The sequence below is a fragment of the Tursiops truncatus genome, chromosome 3, assembly GCF_011762595.2.
Source record: "Tursiops truncatus isolate mTurTru1 chromosome 3, mTurTru1.mat.Y, whole genome shotgun sequence".
Lineage (NCBI taxonomy): Eukaryota > Metazoa > Chordata > Mammalia > Artiodactyla > Delphinidae > Tursiops > Tursiops truncatus.
The window spans coordinates 52,637,524-52,655,709 of NC_047036.1; positions in this window are offsets into that span (position 1 = coordinate 52,637,524).

Consider the following 18,186-nt stretch of genomic DNA (forward strand, 5'->3'; position numbering starts at 1 on the left):
GTCTGCATGCATCTCATCCCAACTCCATGCTTAGTGACATAATGTTGGTAGATCGAAATTACCTTTGGTGCTAATATTTACACCGTGGAAATTGGCAAATGCTACAATTCAAGGCTTTTCTTCCCAAAGAGCCAGTTTACCAGCACACCACTCCGACCATAGTGTTCAGCAGGGAGGCTGTGCAGATCCCTATGCGTGACCCAGGGTGGGAGCAACAAGTTCCTGCATGGTTTCTGGCTGGGATAGGAGTCATTTACAGAGGGATTGCAGAGTAACTAGTCCACCTAAAATGTATGACAGAGAAAAAGAAAAGGTTACCTGAGAAAACAGGAAATAGGCCTTTAAAAATAAAGCTCATTTCCCCCCTCTATACATGTTCCTCCCTCCAGTCATATATACGCCAACATTAAAAGAATATTATGCCTGCAGTGTATGTAGCAGAAGCTGATGAACTCTTAAAAACAAATATATCATTTTAAGTATTCATGGAAATTAAAGTCAGGGAAAGAAAAAAGTAGAGAAAATATATATTATTTCGAACAAGGACACTTTGATTAAGGAATTAGTAAGTCTTTAGTGTTAGCTAGGAGCACAGAGGAATCAGTGCAGTAATTGGGGAGCTGAGTTCCTATTAAGGGACTACTAATCAGCTTATTGAATGGCTCTAGACAAATTCTGTATATTTTTCCCACACTTTGGTAACTTGTGAAATTAGAGTTAAAATAGCTTTCACCCACCTCACCTCACAAGTTCCACAGCACGCTGAGATAATAAATTAGGTTGAAATAGAGGTTAGTAAGTATCTGTGAACTACTTTGATTAAGAAAGAAATGCCTATGTGTATGTTATTGTTAGCTGCAGTGGGAAACCTATGTTTTTTTAGGGTCAATTCAATTCCTACACAACACAGTTAGAAAGTCTAGTAAGTATATGAAAGAAGCAGATGCTATGGAAAACCTCACTGAACCATCACAGTGACTGATGTCCGTCACTCCAACAATATGTTCTCTTCATTGGTACAGTCCTATGTTATACAGAAGAAAGTCCTATATTATAGCCACTCCCTGTGTGATGTCTGTTCTATGGTTAGCCTGGGGCTTTTATTGTTCCTCCTAGGCATTCATTAAGTGAACACTGGAAGACGTATTTGAGAAGGTCAAACTTTGAGCTGCCTTTCAAGGAACCAGTCACATCACATACAATTTCTATTCTGATTCAAAATTATTTTAAAAAGCCAGTTACAAAACATAGAAAATATGATCCTAAGTTTACTAAAAACATATGTGCCTTCAAAAATACAGGAAGCTATTTTCCAAATTATTTCTATGATTATCTCAGAGCAGTGGGATTATGGATGATACAAATTTACTTTTATATGTATTTTTACATATCCTAAATTTTTAAAAAATATATTATCACAAAAGAATAACACACGTATTTTTGGTCAGTTTTTCATGTTTAAGCCTACCACTTTCAACAGCCCCGTTAAGACCTCCAATTCACAAGGCAGCACCTTCAGAAGGGAGAGTTAAAGGATGTAATTTGACTGTCCTTCAGTATTACCATAGAATTTCATATCTGAGTTGTATTTTGAAAGCATCTACTAATCAGACGCCTCACAGCTCTACAAGAGGCTTTCACTTAGATGATGAATTGAAGTTTTAGGATAAGCTGATTTGTGGAGTTTCTGTTGAAAGTGAAAGCTTCTCTATCTCACCGTCCTGTACTTCATCTTTTGGGTCACGCTGCATCTTTCAGTCCTTAAAATCCTATAACCTGTGCAGACACAGCTTGCCAGCTGGAACTAGAGTTATGGCAAACTAAGTATTGACATCATCTGGCCAAACACAGAGCCAAGGAAATGAACATGCCTGATATATGTGTGTCCTGATTTACTTTGGAACGCCGTTCCATGGCTCACAAAAAGTCAGTTGTAGTTTTTCCACATTGCATCCCAAAACCCACATACTACTGCCAAAGGTTAGAGGGTTCTAAATGGTAAGGAAAGACAGGAAAACCTGCCACATCTTATGTACTCTCAACTGTCTGATTAGGGAGAGATTATTCGGTGTTATGTTTAGAATATTTGAAATTCAGGATTTCCATTTTAGACTGTGTGACTTCACCTGGTTATAATTTGCATTTTACTGAGAGAGTCAGCAGAGCACTAACTCACACATTTGGAGACATTACCTCATCAATCCTCCCTTGTGGTCCTTTGGGAGAGATGAGGTCAGGTGTGCTAGGGAAGAGACAGCAGAAATCAGCCTTTTCTTTTAGGAACGTGACTCTGAGGTGTGCGTCCCAGTTGAGAAAGGGACGTGGGCTCCTGAGTCCATGGCGGGGCTCCTGCACCTGGGAACCAGCAGGGGAGTAGCTCCACTAATTCAGCACACCCCCTGTTTCTGATCCATGCAGTGGATCCAAGGGACCTTCTGGGGGGAGTTCTATGTCTTTCTCTTCCCTCCCAATTTCTTTAATTCCTCAGCGTATCCCAAAAGCTTTTTGAATTTAGCTCAAAATACGTAAACTATCTTGTTTGGTCCCCTAAATGTCAACCTGTGGTGTTTGATCTCTTTATCCAAATTGTAAAGTTTTCATCGCGTGGGTGATATTTTATGATTCCTGCCATTACACCTGCCTAGCACAGTGCAACGCCCGCCCACCTCTGCCTACCTCATCCCTCTCTATCCTTTCACACAGCATTATTTTTCTGATTTGTGCTTATTGCTTAGTGCGTGTTTTCCCCCACTAGAATGTAACTTCCTGAAAGGCAGGAACTTTTTCTGTGTTGTTCATTGCTGCATCCCAAGTGCCTGGCACATAGGAGGCCCTCAATAAGTATTCATTGAAGGAAAGAACTAATATTTATGGGAGGAGCTCAGTAAAGGCATGGTTATATATTTTTGTTATTATTGATTGTTGGGGGCTGGCTCTCCAGTTACTCTGCTCTGAATCTTTTCTTTCCTGCATTCAAAGTGACCAAGCAAAAGATCACAAATGATGACTTTTGGATTTACAGAGATGATGAGAGCATTTTAAATGGAGACTAGATGGCGAGCAGAGGAACAGCTGAATTTCATATTGAGAGAAGATGTATTTCCTGGCATTGAAGAGAGCGTTTCATACCAAACAACTTAGAAAAATGTACCATCTAATACAGGGTCCAGGGAGAGTGTCACTGAAATGCAAATAGGAACAAAGCACTTTGTATTTCCTTAGACTCACAGAATCCCAGCACAAGCTGAACCCTAGATGAGGAAACAGGAGTACAAAGAGATGAAGTAATTTACTCAAAGTCACACAGTGAAATAATGTCTGAGCTGACTTTTGTCAATGCAGTATGCTAAATACTCTTGAAGCAGTATTTACTTAAACATAAATCTACCGGGACCCCACAGCTAGTAAGCTTCCAAAGTTCCTTGGAATCCCAGAAGTTCCTTAGCTATTTTTACAGTCAGCGATCATGTAGAATCAAGTGCAGCATTTTGTACGGATTCTGGTTATATCATCTCAAGTCAAGTTATGGCTTGGTAGAGATAAATGAGGCAAACCTTATAGGAAGACAAAAGTGCCTAATATTACAGAGCACCTAAGGACAAATCCATCTGCTTCAGTAGAATTAGGATTGCCTACAGCCCTGTGAGAATGCAAATCATCACCCTGGCAGAGGAGGGAGTGGAGGGGGTGCTTCAGGGACTGCACTTTGCGGCTGTCTTTTGAAAAGCTGAGAAGGGTCAGAATCAGGGACTTGCTACCGGGCTGAGAGCTTGAGTGCTGCCTCTTGATACGGAGCAGGGCTGGACTGCAGTGCACTTCGCCCGCGTGGGCTCGAAACTAGGGGTAACGCATGCCTTCTCTACTCAGAGCTCGCGGTGATCCCTGCCTGTAGCATGGCTTTCTGACTGCCTCTCCTCCTTGGTTGTGTGTGTGTGGACAGAGTAATGCTGGAGTGAAACCAAGCAGTTTAGAAACAAATTAAAACCCTTCCAACAATTTGAAGCAAGTTGATGCTCTTTGTATTAATACAGTACCTATATTACAGAAGTATTAACTTTGACATTGTAAGTTCACTCAGGAATAGACTACTTAGAAATACATCATTCTTAGTGGGACAAAAGTTAGTGATTAGGTACTGCTCCTTACCACCTGTACGTTGTTCTTTCTTTCTCCTCTACCCTTACTCTTTTATCCTTCCTTTTCTCTTGATCCCACCTTCCTCCTGGCCTTCTCCCTCTCTCCCTTTCTTTCCCCCTTTCCCTTTTCTCCCACCTGGGTCTTAGGCCTGCCAGGGACCTTCACAGCCAACTTAGTTCTCTCATCAGCAAACAGAACTGAAAAGAGAAGAGACAGAGGTTCCCAGCCTCTCCACAGTTGTCAAGATGTTCTTCAATATGGTAATTTCTCTTTATTCAAATAGAATATGTAAGGCCGAGGTTTCCTGTGCTGCTGTAACAAATTACCACAAATCCAGTGGCTTAAAACAACGCAAATTTATTATCTTATTTCTGGAAGTAAATCAGTCCTAAAAATCAAGGTATCAGCAGGGCTGAGTTCTTCCGGAGAATCTGTAACTTTGCCTTTTCCAGCTTCTAGAGGCCACCAACATTCCTTGTCTCATGGTCCTTTCAAGGCCAGTAGTACATCTTCAAATCTCCCTCCCTCCCTCTCCTTACCTCCCCCTATCTCCCTCCCTCCCCCCTCCTCTGCTTCCATCATCACTTGTCCTTCTCTGACCCTCTTTCCTTCTTCTTATAAGGACCTTTGTGATTATATTGGATCTACTAGGACAATCCAGGATAATCCATCTCAAAACTTTTAATCACATCTGAAAAGTCCCTTTTACATGCCACATGGACTTCTTTGGGGATATTATTATTTTTTTTTTTTATTATTTTACTACAGCTCTGAAGCCAGTAACCCCAGAAGCAAGTTACTGGCTTGAACATTCTCATTCAAAGAACAAGCAGCTTTAGGTCCTTTTGTGGGAATGAGCTCAGTTTCCAAAGACAAAACAAATAAAACACATAGGCAGGGAATTCCCTGGCTGTCCAGTGGCTAGGACTCCAAGCTTCCACTGCAGGGCGCATGAATTCAACCTCTGGTAGGGGAACTAAGATCCCACATGCCGCATGGAGTGGCCAAAAATATATATAAATAAACAAATTAAAAAAAAACACACATAGGCAGAGACTTACCCAGAGATAGGGCTGTAGTTGTTTCTGGATGAATTTCAGCCTCACAGTGGTTTGACTTGGGGAAAGCTGAAGCAGTAGCATAGGCAACAGATCTTTGGAATAAACTGGACTCAGGGTTTGAAGTTCAGCTCTGGCACTTGCTATGGGAACTTAGGTGCGTTTGCTTAACTATAAAATGGGGATGATAATTCTTCCCTCATGTGGTTGGAGGACTAGGTTAAATTACGTATGTAATATACATAATATGGTGCCTGGCACATAGAGGATGCTTCATAAAAGTTATTTCTTTTAACTCTTTCCTCAGTGATTAGACTAAATGTCAAGAATGTAATTACAACGTGGCCAAAAGTCATTAGGCTGAGATGTAATCAAATGGATATTGAGCAATGGAATTTTAAAATAAAATCAGAGGAGACACCCACACAATCCAGTGGGAACTGACAACAATCTGTTTCTTCTCATCTGGCTTCAGTCTAATTACATTTTATGTCTCTAAATTGAATGAGGATATGGAAGGGAAAACTTGATCTGTCTCATGTCTATACCTAAAGAATTGTAGAAGCATAATCGAATTTCTCTCATTCTCAAATTTGACGGAAACATACCATGTAAGGATTCAGTGGGTCTTCAGGTACCATCTAGAACAACCTCCCAACAAATGTCAGCACTTTGTCTTTACTTAAACACTTTCCACACTGGGAAGGTCACTTTTGAAACAGCTCATTGCAATGTTGCCTACTTCTTATTAGAAAGTTCCTCTTTATTTTTAGCCAGGAAACTGCTTCCCTAAAGGTTCTATCTTTTGATTCTAATTCTGCCCTCTAAACTTACAAAAACCTGATACAGTTTTCACAACAACAATCCAACAGATGTACCTGCTCTGAGTTTTTTCTTTTCCAAGTTAGAATCCCAAAGTTTCTAAAGCCATTTGTCCCTTACTATTCTTTTTGGGTCTTTCCAGATCTTCTGGTTGTCTTCTTTTTTTTTAAAGATGTTGCGGGTAGGAGTTAATTAATTAATTAATTAATTTTTGCTGTGTTGCATCTTCATTTCTGTGCGAGGGCTTTCTCTAGTTGTGGCAAGCGGGGGCCACTCTTCATTCATCGCGGTGCGCGGGCCTCTCACTATCGCGGCCTCTCTTGTTGCAGAGCACAGGCTCCAGACGTGCAGGCTCAGTAGTTGTGGCTCACGGGCCCAGTTGCTCCGCGGCATGTGGGATCTTCCCGGACCAGGGCTTGAACCTGTGTCCCCTGCATTAAGCAGGCGGACTCTCAACCACTGCGCCACCAGGGAAGCCCGGTTGTCTTCTTTTACTGTACTCTAATTTATCAGTGTCTCCCCTAAAATAAGTCACCAGAGCTAAACAGAATATTCCAGATGTGGTCGTATTAGTGCACAGAATGCTGAAGCTTATATTTTCTGTTGGATCTGCATTATATTTCCATTAATGAAGTCTGATTTCATCCGTTTTTTAAAGAAGTAGTCTCATAATACTGTCATTTGGCTTATTCTGAGTTGGCAGTCAGTCCAATCACCAGATGCTTTGCAAACCAGCCTTTGTTTTCCCCCATCCTTACCTGCCCAATTGATTCATTATAATATTTGTTGTACAGATAATATCATAAAAAGACTGCTAAAAATGAAATAAGTGACCTAGAATCTTACTAGGCCCACATCAGCAATTTTTAATTGTCTAAGTTCCTCTCTAGTCCTTGCTCATAGGCTTATACAAATTTTATATAGTTTTCCGCATAGCTTAGACAATTTTTCATATCCTGACTTTGAAGGCTAACATATTAACATTTTCCCAAGCTACTGTATTATTTTTTATAATTATACTTTAAAATAGCTGCATTAAATTCCACAGTAAGATATACCCTATTTACTCACCCACTCTTTGTCTCAGACCTTGAGGTGGTTCTATCATTGCATGTCAAATGGTTTCTTTGGGGGAGATTTTATGATAATCCTGAAATCAAATGACTTTTTGGACCACAATCAAGAGTTTATGTTTCTCTATTTAAAATTTTCTCCTTTTTAAAATTTTCTTCCTTGTCTAGACTTTGGTGGGACCACTTCTCCAATCTCCCTCCCCTTTGCTCTTCACATCATCTTTCAATTCAAAACAAACATAATAAAGAGAGAAGTAAGACAAGACTCTGAGATTTTAAGCTTTAATATCCATATTAATTCCTCCAATGGGTTCGTAACCCTCTCACTCTGACACACAACTTCTCTCAGTGCCAGCCTGAGAGCTCCCGTTTCAGGGGCATTTAGGAAATCCATCCCTGCCCTGAACTGCTCCTTTCTTGCTGGCAAGCTGATGCCTGCAATTAATGGAGGCTAAATTTCGAAGTTCCCTGGGAGCAGACTCTGCGTTGCTTTCACTTACGGTATTCCAACTTAGTCATGGAAGGCTCTCGGTGAATATTTCTTAGGAGAAGGAATGAAAGAATATAATTAAAGATAAGACTTCACAATTTAATTCAGCTTGGGAGAGATACGACTTCATTCACACTAATGAGTAAATTGCTGGTATTAGATAGTTCCCTGGGCACAGGTTTTACTACAAGGAAGAAAGGGCATGAAGCTCTCCAGTCCTGCTTGAGAGAAGATAGTAATGGACTTGAGACACCTAAAATCAGAACATTGTAATTTTTTCCAGGGCCAGCCTTGGGCTTTATAAACTCAGACTATTGCATGGGATGCTTTGTGACCTTCTATAATTTCAGACTTGCCCTTTTAACTTGCACTGACGCTACCAAACAACAGACCTGGCTTTTGCTGTTACTACAGAACAGCAAATGTCTGGGGAGTGGGGATGGAGGTGGGGAAGACATTGGGAAATAGTAAAGACTTGATAGGATATATATTGAGCTCTACCACGTCTTTACTAAAGAGCTAGTTGAGGTGCAGATGAAGATTGCTCTTCTTTTCTGGTATTCCTCACTCAAGTCAAGCCCTGGCCTAGATGAGAAGGAATATTAGAGTGACCAACAGAGTGAGTTTGCCTAGAATTCTCCTGGCTTTGATACTGAGAGTTCCATGTCCCTGGAGCTGCTCAGTTCCAGACTCACTGGGATAGTTGCCCTCCGTCGCCCAAGGGCTGCCAGCAGTCTTGATTGGATCCTCTGAGAATTAATTGTAAAAGGGCAAAATAGTCCCAGCTCACGGGACCTCTCTCTGTTTTTTGGTCCTGCCCCTTGGCAATGACCTATGGAAGGAAGCCCTGCCTCCCCTGTTCGGGCTGAATCAAAGTTCTACATGTTGTGACCTAACAAGTTGTGCCGATAGAAACTCCCCTATCCAAACTTGTCTTTCCTACAGACCTGTCAACTTGTCAACTCCAACATCTTTGGAGCCTAAATAGATATTTCTAGAAAACCATCTAAAACCATCTAGAAAATCTAGAATCATCTAGCAAATCATAAGCGCTACTGCAGATTAACTCATTAATATTCCCATTCAGATGTGTATGGGTAAGTTTAGCAAACCATCACTTAGAACAGTGTTCTGAAATTAGAGGACAGCAGATTGGAATATTTTGGGGGCAGGGCAATAAGGAAATCTGGCAGTGGTGCTCTAGTTAGTGCCTCGGTGGTACTTCCTGTCTAACCAGAGCAGGAAGAGGCACGGTGTCCTTCGGAAGAGAGTGCCAATTATTTATAATCCAACTTTCGATTTGTGCTACTTCTATTCAGTTTCCAGAAAGGAGACACTCTCCAAGTTACCACCTCAGACCTTGAACGTTCCTATGATTAGGCAGACACTGATTTTCCTCTTGGCACCGTCCAGCTGCACTGCCTCTGCATCTGGGTCTCATTCACTAGACCACCACCAAAGACCTCCTGGTGCCGGACTTATGTCTTTATCTTCTTCTCTTTTTCCCGCTCTTGCTTTTTCACAGATCAATTCTTTCCTTTTTCTATACACACATGCTCTTTTTTTAACTTCTTTCCCCCTTTGCCCTTATTTAGAGGTACCGCAGGAAAATCTTTCTTCTGATATATTATCCTCTCTTTCCCTTCCCGTGTTCCTTTTATGGGTATATACACTCATATGTGTGTGTGTACACCTGTGTGCATGCGTGCGCACGCACACACACACACACACACACACACACACATATATCTATATCCTCACAGATTGCTGATATATACCTGTTTGAAGTAAAAATGATGGTCAGGGATTTTACATTAAACATAATAAAGACTCGGGACCTTCAATTTCTAGACCACTTGAAAGTGCTCAGAAGATTTCCTTTAAAATTCTTACAGGACAGGAATAAAGATGCAGACAGAGAATGGACTTGAGGACACGGGGAGGGGGAAGGGTAAGCTGGGATGAAGTGAGAGAGTGGCACGGACATATATACACTACCAAATGTAAAATAGATAGCTAGTGGGAAGCAGCCGCATAGCACAGGGAGATCAGCTCGGTGCTTTGTGACCACCTAGAGGGGTGGGATAGGGAGGGTGGGAGGGAGATGCAAGAGGGAAGAGATATGGGGGTATATGTATATGTATAGCTGATTCACTTTGTTATAAAGCAGAAACTAACACACCACTGTAAAGCAATTAGACTCCAATAAAGATGTTAAAAACTTCTTACAAAAATATCTATCTGCCCCTTTATTGTTCACTAATTTAACCAGCTTTCCTCAAGTACTAATATTCAACATAAATAGAAGAAAATAATTTCCTACTCATTTTTTTCTTATTTTCTTTACTTTTTAAAAATGATAGCTAACATAACAGCACCCTTTTCTAGTTTTCATCGTAAATCTAAGGCATATGCAGCAATATTGTGTGTTGACCAAGGTTTTCTGGACTATGTGGAAATATAAGCACCATTTTCTTAAGAATGATTAGAAACCAAGGGAAAGCAGGTGGTGAGGTGGCTTACAGAAGGGAACTAAATGTCTGAGACAATAAAAGACAAAAGCACATCAGGTTTTGAGCTGTATCTTTTATTTGTTAGGGGAGGGGCCTCAGAAATCTTTAAGAGAGGGCTTCCCTGGTGGCGCAGTGGTTGAGAGTCCGCCTGCCGATGCAGGGGACACGGGTTCGTGCCCCGGTCCGGGAAGATCCCACATGCCGCGGAGCGGCTGGGCCCGTGAGCCATGGCCGCTGAGCCTTCGCGTCCGGAGCCTGTGCTCCGCAACGGGAGAGAGAGGCCACAGCAGTGAGAGGCCCGCGTACCGCCCAAAAAAAAAAAAAAAGAAAGAAATCTTTAAGAGGGACCTGGAACCTGGCATGTGCTTGGAAATAGAGCAGAGGGACCCAGTATATTCTGGCAACTTCTATCATATGCCAGTGAGTTCTGGCCTGAGACCATCACTGAGTGTTGGACTAAGGGGATGTAAACCCTGTGTGAGCAGGAGTGTTCAGAATGTGGGTCTGCGCGCAGGCTCAATGACTCCAGGGCCATAAGAAAAGAGGGCACATTGGTCTTGCCCTTGAAGCAGGATGTGCTTGCCTGGGGCCCTGACAGCTGGAATGGGGAGGACAGCTCTGGGCCATCTGAGTTCCAAACAGTAGATCTCAATTGCATTTGTATGCCAGAGACTTCTTACATTTTACAAAGGTCTTTTTATTAATTCACATGGCAAACCTGTAAAACATAGCCATTATCGCTATTTATAGATGCTAAGTAATTTGCCCAAGTTAATAGTATATTTGATTTCTTTCTCTCCCTCAGCTCCAAAAATCAAAGCCCTGTTGATTTTCCTTCAACATGCTGCTCACTCCTTGCTCCCTTGTCATTCCACTGCTACCCACCTGTTCCAGGCCCGTGGCATTTCATGCCTACACCTCTGCAGTAGCCTCCTGACCACCCTCTGCTCTCCAGACTGCCTCGGCTTCAGTAGATCAAAATATCATTGCTAGGGTTCAATGTCGGATTCATCAACACAATGCTGCTTTAACTACATCACTTCCTATTCAAATCGTCAGTGACATCCCCATCCCGCTATGGGATAAGGACCAAATCCTTCAGCCTGACAGTCAAGGTCTCCCATGGTATTTCCTCAGCCTACTCTTGGAGTCTTAGTTCCCCTCGCCCTGCATGACAAACTCCCACCTTCCTTGTACCTTAAACAACACTTGCACCGCACATTCACACATCTGCTTATAGTGTGGCCCCACCTAAACTTCTGCCTCTTCTCCCCTCTCTTCATCTAAATCTGTGCAGCTCAGACCTCACCTTTTGGTGAAAAGCCACACTTAGGGTCTGTACCAGCCCTGAGCTATGAATCATGTAGATCTGGGTGACATCTCTTTCCTTTCTGTTTAATATTGTTCCTTTACTCTTTACAGTTATTAACTTTTCATGAATTTCCCCATTTTTCATGTTTCCTCGGTCATATAGGCAGCTTGGAGGCAAGAATCATGTTTTCTACTATTTTGATGTTGCAAGGTATCTTGAAATATTAATCTTCATGCTGTTGTTTTCCTCTCGTCCTTGCAAGTGACTTTCCGCCTCTCAAGCAGAGGCATCTACGCTGCCTTGGGAAAAAAATAACGGGAGTAAGAGAAAAGCAGGAAACTGTTAATGTTTCAGATTTCTTTTTTTTCCTTACCTTTCAAAACAGAGTTTTTGAGAATCAAATGGGGAAGTCTGAGGGCTTTATACCATACCCACGGTTTATGCCATAACGATGGAATTGGAAAGAGAATGTGGCATACTGCCCATGGTCCACTTAGCCAATGGAGGCCTGCATCTGCCTCGAGATTTTTCTGAGACTTAGTCAAAATATTTCCCATAGACACCTTCTGCCAATGCCCTGGTCCAGGATGCTCATGACAACGTCAGCCTGGAAAAACGGAGGAGGGCTTTGAGACCCTGGAGGAGATGGAAGTGGGCAAGGAAAAGCCCAGCACTAGGAATTGGGAAGACAGACAATGGGAAACTCCTCTCTGTTACCTTCTGTCTTGTATCTGTGCTCTCCCAGATGTCAGCCACTAGCCACACGTGGCTGTTAAGTATTGATACTTGAAATGTGGCAAAGGTGACAAAGGAATTGAATCGCAGTAGTCACATGTGATGTGACTAGTGGCTACTGTATTGAAGAGAGCAGCTCTAGAGCACCTGACCACAGTCTGTCTGATTCCAATGGCTCACAGAGTCCAGCACCATTCCTGACACATAAGAGGCACTCAACAAATATTTCTAGAATGAATGAATGACACACATTATAAAAGCGATAAGTGTGTGTTGACCCCTGGTTCAAGATAGACCTGAAGCCTCATGGCTTCAATATTCTCTGTTCTACTGACCATATATATAGAAGCTACTACAGCTTACTCCATATAAAAAACTTTATAAGGATTGATGTTTTGAGGGGTGCATAATTCCCAAACTATTGACATCAGCAGATAGCTAGCTATTGAGCCTGACATGACTGTACTGCTTTGAATCTGAAAGCACCTAGACCATGTTTGCCAGAGCTTCAAATTACCATCTCTGTAACACCCAGAAGGGAACTTGGGTAACATGCTTTTTCACTTCTCCCAGTTGAGTTTAGTGTTGTTTTATATTATATTTGTAATTTGACTGTGCCAGGCCTTACCAACCTGTGGATAAAGAGATATGGTCATATTGATATTCAGATCACAGCAGCTGTAGTACTTCAGCCCCTCTCTAGGTTTCTCTGGTGTTCTTACCGTTGTTTCTACTGCTGCTGTCTTGTAAGAGAACACTCTAGAACTAGGAACAGCTGGCTTTTCCTTGGAGCTGCTCCAAGCCCCCAAAGGGCCCAGGCTCCAAAGTGGTCCAGGGCTGACCTCGTCTTTTCTTCCTGGTCCCCGAAGCAAGTCGCTTATGCTCTGAGTCCCATTAATGGGTTTTGCTTTTGTTTTTTTATTTGTTTCAATGAGCATCAATCTTTCAGTTTCTGGCCCTCCCCACTCCTTTGGGGATCAAAACCACTTCATTAGGCAGAAGGACTAAGCTGAATTAGATAATCAACAAATAATTATGGATTCTGTTATGTGTAAAAGTTCTATTTTTTAAAATGAGTAGATTTTAAATGAGTAAACAATTTTAAAATTAAGTAGACTTAATATACACTATAATGTTTACTGTCCAGACATCTTGCTGTACTCCCATCTTCCATGTCCCTTTCCTTCATCTAGAAAACCTGAAACTCCTGTGCATCCCAGTTCATGGAGAGAGACCCATAAGGATCACCGATTACACAAGGAGCCAGACGCTGAAACCCAGCTTCAGCTCAGCTGGGAATGATCATTCTTTTAACCCACAGGTTGTCAGACCGCAGTGTGTATCAGAATCACCTGGAAGGCTTATTCAACACCGATTGCTGGGCTCCACCTACAAGGTTTCTGATTTAGTAGGTCTTGGGTGGGACCCAAGAATTTGCATTTCTGACAAGTTCCCAGGTGATGCTGATGCTGAGAACACACTTGGAGAACCACTGCCGTGATCATTTGGTGATTAGTTTTCTGGAAAAAGAGCTTATGGATGCATGACAGTCCTCCAACTTCACTTCATCTTAGTTTTTACTTGCTCTAAAACATTAGTCAAAAAAGACCTTTCTTGCCTGAATCCAAGAAGATAACGAGTTTGGAAGATGATGAGAATTCTCAATACCTTCATTCTCTGTTCTAAAAAAAAATTATCAGTGTGTTTAGGGTTTTTATAAGCTTTTGGTTTTTATGTGGCAGAGAGCAGTGAATCACTGGGAGTCAGGACGTTGAGTAATTTAAGTAAATCTTACTGTAATCTCACTGAAAACACTTGACTAATTAGGTGGAGCTGTGTCTGCTGTATGTATGAGCCCATAGGAATGGTCCACTGCCAGATGGACATTGTTATTCTAATTATGTAATATAAATTATTCCCCCCGAAAGGTCAAACAGAATATGACTCCTTTGCTTTTCATTATTTAGGTGAAATTTCCCCAAAGCCACAAAACATTTTCTCGGTTCAATTAATCCATTAAAAAATCCAGTTATCTTACAGATGTTTTATCCACATGACTTTAAAAAGGTCAGCTGGATGAAATTTTCAGTATGACCAGATGTTTTGCTGTCAGGAGAGCATAGCTTCACTTGAAATGTTTTGCAAACCTAGAGCTTTCTCTGTGCTTAATCACCCTCTGGTCAATAAATTCTACTTTCAGTGACCAAATTTCACTGTTGAAATTTAAAATCATTTCTTCTTGTTTCTATCTTGTATAGTAGGAATGAGCAATACTGTTAGTTATCTATTGGTAATTACTCTTATTTAATTTGTTTGAAAACAGCTAGTCGCTCTTTATCTTTTTCTTTTTCATGCAAAATTACCTCCAACGCTTTTTATTTATTTATTTTTTAAAATTAATTAATTAATTAATTTTTGGCTGCATTGGGTCTTCATTGCTGTGCTCTGGGGGCTCTCTCTAGTTTCGTCCAGCAGAGGCTACTCTTCTTTGCGGTGCGTGGGCTTCTCATTGCAGTGGCTTCTCTTGTTGCAGAGCACTAGGCACGTGGGGTTCAGTAGTTCTGGCACTTGAGCTCAGTAGCTGTGGCTTGCAGGCTCTAGAGCACAGGCTCAGTAGTTGTGGCACACAGGCTTAGCTGCTCTGTGGCATGTGGGATCTTCCCAGACCAGGGGTTGAACCCGTGTCCCCTGCATTGGCAGGCGGACGCTTAACCACTGAGCCACCAGGGAAGCCCCTCCAACCCTTTTAAAATCTTCCTTCATAGATCCTAATTTCAACTGCACGTATATTAGCCTGATGGTGTCCCACAGATCACGGCTGCTCTCTTCACATTTTTTCAGTGTTTTTCTGCTTCATTTTGGGTATTTTTATGATTGTGTCTTCAAAAACATTGAAATTTTCAGTGTCTAGTCTTCTCTTAACAGTGTACTTTTCATTTCACATGTTGGATTGTTTTGGTTTGATTTTTTTGTCATTCATTTGTGTCTTTTTTATATCTTCCATTTTTCTCGACATCATGGTCTTATTTTTCCATACCTTCTTAAACATTTGGAACGTATTTACAATAGCTGTTCTAACATTTTTTTTTTAGATTCTTATCTGCTAGTTCCATTCTCTCTGTCTTCTGGATCTGTGTCTATTGATTGAGTTCTCTCCTGGTTTTAGGCCTATTTCCTACTTCTTTGCATACCCGCTAATTTCTTATTGGATGTTAGATTTTGTGACTTTTACATTATTGACTGTTGGATTTTGTGGTATTTTTTCAAATAGTGGTGGATTTTGCTCTGGCACTCAATTAATTTACTTGGAATTAGTTGAAACTTTAGAGACTTCCTTTTACATTTTGTTAGGACAAGTCCAGTGTAGCCTTTAGTATAGGCTAAAGAATATCTGAGGATTCTACTCTATGTCTTGCGGATTTTGATCACTTCCATTCTTGCCCTGTGTGTGAACTCTGGAAATTGTTTTGTTTACTCCTTTCTCATGGTCATTTCCCTGTATTCAGGTAGTTTCTTTTCAGACATGCACATATTAGCACAGCCAGAGACTCAAGGGGACCCCTCAGTAGATTTCCTGAGCTTTCTCTCTGCCAATAGTACTCTGACTCATAAATTCTTACAGCCTTGGCCTCTCTGTATCTTCACTTCATAGGGACCACTTCATAGAGAACTCTGTTGATTTCCCCTTTCATGCACTGCAACCCAGAACTGCCTTCTGACAATAAGCTGGTACAGTTGTTCAACTGGCTTTGCTTGTTACCCTTTTGTTAGAAATCACAGTGCCTTGATATCTGTTGTTCAATATCTGTGTGGTGGGCAGCTTCTAAGGTGGCCCCCAATGATCCCCACCTTCTGGTATTCATGCTTTGAGTGGGTGCTAGATCCAGTAACTAACAAATATATGGCATGTGTGGTAGGATGTCACTTCTATGATTACAGAAGGTTACAGATACTCTAACCTCCATCCTGCTAGAGTGCGCTCTCTCTCTCACTTGCTTGATGAAGCACAGGGAACTGAGAGCAGTCTCTGGCCAACAGCCAGAGAGTAATGGAGGCCCTCAGTCCAACTGCCCACAAGGAGCTGAGTCCTGCCAGTGACTACATGAGTGAGCTTAGAAGTGGATTCTTTTTCATTCAGTCATTCAGATGAGACCATGGCACTGACCAACACTTCAACTGCAGCTTTGGGAGAGACCCTGGGTCATTCTTGATATTGATAATTTGTGGCAATTTCGTAATAGTTAAACCATGCCTGGTTTCCCGAACCACAAAAACTGCGAAGTAATAAATGCGTGTTGTTTTAAGCTGCTGAATTTGGGGGTAACTTGTTACTCAGCAATAGATAACTAATGCAGTCTGAAAATCACTGTGTCATATATACTATTTTTGTTCTGTCATTTAAGGCAGAAAGGGTAAATTAGGTCTCTGCAACCCAATCTTGGCTAGAAAGAAGTCACAGACCATTCAAAGTAGAATCTATGGAGGTAGGACCGAGAGATCAATATTTTGTAAAACTTCCCTGGTGATTCCAATATACAGGCAGCTATGAAAGCCACTGTCTTAGATCAATGATTCTCAGCCATTAATGTGCATGTGAAGCACCTAAGGATCTTGTTAAAATCAAGATTCTGATTCAGTAGGTCTAGAGTGGGACCTGGGATTCTGCATTTGCAACAAGCTCTCAGATCATGCTATGCTGCTGGTTTGTGGACTACCCTTTGAATAGCAAGGACCTGGATTACTGCATGCCTTCTGTCTGTTACATTTATTGAGGAACCTGGAATAAGTTCCTTAGTGTCTGTACCAAAGAATATTTGAGTAGCTCTGCCCTCTATCTTATTCACTCTCCATTAACTGGTGTCTAATTTATTAATTCAACAATTACTTATTTTCTATTTCTTGTATGATAACTCCTTTGCTAGATGAATGAGACACAGCCCCTCCATCCCGTGCTATCTGAAGCCATTATCAGTTTAGTGGAAGAAGCAGATATGTGAGAAAGTACATTATAAAGCAGGCTGGTAAGTGCAAAGATAGAAACACAAATTAATTATGAACTCCCTTTTAGGGTACAGTAGTCAGGAATGCTTCTAGAAGAGGTGATGTTCGAGTTGAGTTTGGAGATATGAATGGCCTCTCCACTGTGTAAATTGGAGAGCGACTTTCTGAGAGAGTGAATACTGAAATATTACCTCTGCTTCCTCTCATTGCCTAAAAGTCTTAATCTTGGTGTCTCTTGCTCTCATGCAAATTGGACTCCTGGTGGTCTGCCCTGAAGTCTCAGAACCCTGAGATAGGTATACAGATTTAGTTCCTTCTTCTGTAGCTCTCACTGTCTTCAACTTCTGTGTTTAAACAAATGCACTTAAGAAATATCTTTTGATTTTTAGCCTCAAGTCAGTTTTACTACAGAAAAGTTTCAAGTATCAAAAATTACTATCTTTCATCTTTATCTTTACTCATTTCTCAGAGGATGGAATGGGGAGTGGATCAGATAGACACGGCATGTTTCACATTTATTTCATCTGTAGCTGAGTTCCTGACATTTCCCTCTAGGAGAATTATTTGTTGTTGTGAAACCCCTTTCAACACTCTTCCAAGATATTTCAGATTAACTAATGAAAGTAACTGACGAACTTAACTATGTAGAAAACAAAGAAAATCTTAAGCTTTACTCCATCGGGATCATAAGTAAGAGACTGTTTCTTTTGTAGAACAGCCGGTACAATATAGGCTTATGAAAAGACAATAACCCAGAGTTTTTCCCCTTGAAGTGGAAAAATCAGCCTCGTAATATCTCTCCACAATTTTTCAATAAAGCTCAAAGGGGAGAAAGATTCCATCCTCCTCATAGAACAAGAGTCTGCTTTGCTGTTATTACCCCTGAGCCTAAACCCAACTTAACATCTCCAGAAAAGATGTGGTTAGAGAGACGAGAGAGCTGGTAAGTAGTCCAGCAAAGTCCTTGTACTAACTCACAGATTATAATGGCATTGGAATCCTAGAATCAAATAGTAATGGCAGCCAGGTTTGGAAGATTTTTTTT